Source organism: Spermophilus citellus (genome assembly GCF_964194105.1).
Source record: "Spermophilus citellus genome assembly, chromosome: X".
Taxonomy (NCBI): domain Eukaryota; kingdom Metazoa; phylum Chordata; class Mammalia; order Rodentia; family Sciuridae; genus Spermophilus; species Spermophilus citellus.
In genome coordinates, this window is record NC_138190.1 from 82,211,720 (window position 1) to 82,217,146 (window position 5,427).

A 5,427-nucleotide genomic window follows, 5' to 3' on the forward strand; every position below is an offset into this window, starting at 1 on the left:
CTCCCTGTTTATCTCTCTTATTGTTTCTTTTGTTGAGAAAAAACTTTTTAGTTTGAGTAAGTCCCATTTGTTGATTCTGGTTGTTAACTCTTGGGCTATGGGTGTCCTATTGAGGAATTTGGAGCCTGACCCCACAGTATGTAGATCATAGCCGACTTTCTCTTCTATCAGACGCCGTGTCTCTGATTTAATATCGAGCTCCTTAATCCATTTTGAGTTAACTTTTGTGCATGGCGAGAGAAAGGGATTCAGTTTCATTTTGATGCAAATGGATTTCCAGTTTTCCCAGCACCATTTGTTGAAGATGCTATCCTTCCTCCATTGCATGCTTTTAGCCCCTTTATCAAATATAAGATAGTTGTAGTTTTGTGGATTGGTTACTGTGTCCTCTATTCTGTACCATTGGTCCACCCGCCTGTTTTGGTACCAGTACCATGCTGTTTTTGCGACTATTGCTCGGTAGTATAGTTTGAAGTCTGGTATCGCTATACCGCCTGATTCACACTTCCTGTTTAGAATTGCTTTTGCTATTCTGGGTCTTTTATTATTCCATATGAATTTCATGATTGTTTTATCTATTTCTACAAGAAATGCTGTTGGGATTCATGGGAGACTTCAACACACCTCTCTCACCACTGGACAGATCTTCCAAACAAAAGTTAAATAAGGAAACTATAGAACTCAACAACACAATTAACAACTTAGACCTAATTGACATATATAGAATATACCACCCAACATCAAGTAGTTACACTTTTTTCTCAGCAGCACATGGATCCTTCACAAAAATAGATCATATATTATGTCACAGGGCAACTCTTAGACAATATAAAGGAGTAGAAATAATACCATGCATCTTATCTGACCATAATGGAATGAAACTGAAAATCAACGATAAAAGAAGGAAGGAAAAATCATGCATCACTTGGAGAATGAACAATAGGTAACTGAATGATCAATGGGTTATAGAAGATATCAAGGAGGAAATTAAAAACTTCTTAGAGTTAAATGAAATCACAGACACAACATATCGGAATCTATGGGACACATTGAAAGCAGTTTTAAGAGGAAAATTCATTGCTTGGAGCGCATTCCTTAAAAAAAGAAAAAACCAACAAATAAACGATCTCATATATCATCTCAAAATCCTAGAAAAAGAAGAGCAAAACAACAGCAAAAGAAGTAGAAGGCAAGAAATAATTAAAATCAGAGCTGAAATTAATGAAATCGAAACAAAAGAAACAATTGAAAAAATTGACAAAACCAAAAGCTGGTTCTTTGAAAAAATAAATAAGATCGACAGACCCTTAGCCATGCTAACGAAGAGAAGAGAGAGAACCCAAATTACTAGCATACGGGATGAAAAAGGCAATATCACAACAGACACTTCAGAAATACAGAAGATAATCAGAAATTACTTTGAATCCTTATACTCCAACAAAATAGAAGATAGTGAAGGTATCAATAAATTTCTTAAGTCATATGATCTGCCCAGATTGAGTCAGGAAGATATAGACAGCCTAAACAGACCAATAACAATAGAGGAAATAGAAGAAACCATCAAAAGACTACCAACTAAGAAAAGCCCAGGACCGGACGGGTATACAGCAGAGTTTTACAAAACCTTTAAAGGGGAACTAACACCAATACTTTTCAAGCTATTTCAGGAAATAGAAAAAGAGGGAGAACTTCCAAAGACATTCTACGAGGCCAACATCACCCTGATACCTAAACCAGACAGAGACACTTCAAAGAAAGAAAACTACAGACCAATATCTCTAATGAACCTAGATGCAAAAATCCTCAATAAAATTCTGGCGAATCGGATTCAAAATCGCATCAAAAAAATTATACACCATGATCAAGTAGGATTCATCCCTGGGATGCAAGGCTGGTTCAATATACGAAAATCAATAAATGTTATACACCACATCAATAGACTTAAAAATAAGAACCATATGATCATCTCGATAGATGCAGAAAAAGCATTCGACAAAGTACAGCATCCCTTTATGTTCAAAACTCTAGGAAAATTAGGGATAACAGGATCATACCTCAACATTGTTAAAGCAATCTATGATAAGCCACAGGCCAGCATCATTCTGAATGGAGAAAAATTGAAGGCATTCCCTCTAAGATCTGGTACAAGACAGGGATGCCCTCTCTCACCACTTCTGTTCAACATAGTCCTCGAAACACTGGCCAGAGCAATTAGACAGACGAAAGAAATTAAAGGCATAAAAATAGGAAAAGAAGAACTTAAATTATCACTATTTGCAGATGATATGATTCTATACCTAACAGACCCAAAAGGGTCTACAAAGAAACTATTAGAGTTAATAAATGAATTCAGCAAAGTGGCAGGATATAAAATCAACACACATAAATCAAATGCATTCCTGTATATCAGCGACAAATCCTCTGAAACGGAAATGAGGACAACTACTCCATTCACAATATCCCCCCAAAAAATAAAATACCTGGGAATCAACCTAACAAAAGAGGTGAAAGACCTATACAAGGAAAACTACAGAACCCTAAAAAGAGACATAGAAGAAGACCTCAGAAGATGGAAAAATATACCCTGTTCATGGATAGGCAGAACTAACATCATCAAAATGGCGATATTACCAAAAGTTCTCTATAAGTTCAATGCTATCCCAATCAGAATCCCAACAGAGATAGGGTTTTAATTTCATTTTGTTGCACATTTATTTCCAGTTTTCCCAGAACCATGTGTTGAAGAGGCTATCTTTTCTCCAATGCATATTCTTGGCACCTTTGTCTAATATAAGTTAATTGTAATTTTGTGGGTTAGTCTCTGTCCTCTATTCTGTACCATTAGTCTACAAGTCTATTTTGGTGCCAATACCATACTGTTTTTGTTACTATTGCTATATAGTATAGTTTAGGATCTGATATAGTTATGCCACCTGCTTCACCCTCTTTGCTAAAGATTGCTTTAGCTATTCTGGGTCTCTTTATTTTTCCAGATGAATTTTATGACTGTTTTTCTACTTCTATGGGATTTTGATTGGAATTGCATTAAATATGTATAGTGCTTTGGTAGAATGGTCATTTTGACAATATTAATTCTGCCTATCCACAAGCAATATAGATCTTTCCAACTTCTAAGTTATTCTTTAATTTCTTTCTTTAGCTTTTTGTAGTTTTCATTGTAGAGGACTTTCACCTTTTTTGTTAAGTTGATTCCCAAGTATTTTATTTTTTTGAAGCTATTGTAAATGGGATAGTTTTCCTCATTTCCCTATCAGAGCATTTGTCACTGATATACAGTAATGGCTTTGATTTATTCATGTTGATTTTATATCTTGCTACTTTGCTGAATTCATTTACTAGTTCTAGAAGTTTTCTGGTGGATTTTTTCAGTCTTCTAGGTATAGAATGATATCATTGGAAAATAATGCTAATTTGAGTTCTTCTTTACCTATCCATATCCCTTTAATTTCTTTCATCTGTCTAATTGCTTTAGCCAGTGTCTCCAGAACTATTTTAAATAGAAGTTGCAAAAGAGGGCATCACTGTCTTCTTCCAGTTTTTAGAGAGAATACTTTCAATTTTTCTACATTTAGAATGATGTTGACCTGGGGTTAGCATAGATCGCTTTTATGATGTTGAGATATGTTCCTGTTATCCCTAGTTTTTCTAGTGTTTTGAACATCAAGCTGTGCTATATTTTGTTGAATGCTTTTTATGCATCTATTGAGATGATCATATGACTCTTATCTTTAAGTCTATTGATGTAATTAATGTAATTACATTTATTGATTACTGTATGTTGAACCCACCATGCATTCCCGGGATGAACCCCACTTGATGGTGATGTACTATCTTTTTGATATGTTTTAGTATTTGATTTGCCAGAATTTTGTTAAGAATTTTTGCATCTATATTTATTAGAGATATTGGTCTAAAGTTTTCTTTCTTTGATGAATCTTTGCCTAGTTTTGGAATCAGGTGATATGGGCCTCATAGAATGAGTTTGGAAATGCTCCTTATTTTTCAATTTCCTGAAATAAATTTTAGAGTATTAGTATTAGTTCTTCTTTAAAGTTTTTGTAGAACTCAACTATGTATCCATCTGGTCCAGGGCTTTTCTTTGTTCATAGGCTTCTGATGCCATCTTCTATTTCATCACTTGAATTTGATCTGTTTAAATTGTTTATATCATTTTGATTCAATTTGGGCAAATTATATTACTCTAGAAATTTGTCAAAGCCCTTGATATTTTCTATTATATTAGAGTACACATTTTCAGAATAATTTCTAATTATCCTCTGTATTTCTGTAGTGTCTGTTGTGATATTTCCTTTTTTAATCATGTATGTTATTAATTTGAGTTTTCTCTCTTGTTCTCTTCATTAGCATGCCTAAGCATTTGTCAATTTTATTTATTTTTTAAAAGAATGCTCTTTTTGTTTTGTAATTTTTTTTCCGTTCTTACTTTTGTTTCAATTTCATTCATTTGAGCTCTGATTTTAATTATTTTCTGTCTTCTACTGATTTTGGTGTTGATTTGTTCTTTTTTTTCCTAGGGCTTTGAGATGTAATGTTAAGTCATTTATTTGTTGACTTTTTCTTCTTTTAAAGAATGAACACCATGCAATGAATTTTCATCTTAGTACTGGCTTCATAGTGTCCCAGAGATTTGGATATGTTATATCTGTGTTCTCATTCACCCCTGATATTTTTTTAAATCTCCTCCTTGATGTCTTTTGAAACCCATTGTTTATTCAGTAGAACATTATTTAGTCTCCAGGTGTTAGAATACCTTTATTTTATTATTGATTTCTAATTTCATTCCATTATGATCTGATAGAATGCAGGGTAGTATCTTTGCATTTTTATATTTGCCAAGAGTTGCTTTGTGGCATAATACAAGGTCTATTTTAGAGAAGAATCCATGTCCTGCCGAGAAGAAAGTGTATTCACTTGTTGAAGGATGAAATATTCTATATATGTCAATTAAGTTTAACTTATTCATTGTATTATTGAGTTTTGTATTTTCTTTGTTCAGGTTTTATTTGGAAAATCCATACAGTGGTGAAATAAGCATGTTAAAGTCACCCAGGATTATTGTGTTGTGGTCTATTTGACTCTTGAAGAGTTTGTTTGATAAACATAGATGCTCTATTGTTTGGGGCATATGTATTTATTTTTGTTATGTCTTATTGATGAATGGTTACCTTAAGCAGTGTATAATGTCCTTCTTTATCATTTCTGATTAACTTTGGATTGATGTCTACTTTATTTGATATGATAATGAAAACCCCTGCTTGCTTCTGCAGTCCTTTGGACTGGTATGATTTTCCCCTACCTTTTAACTTCAGTATATGGATGTCTTTTTCTATGAGATGAGTCTCTTGGAGACAGCATATTGTTGGGTCATTTTTAAAATCCATATTG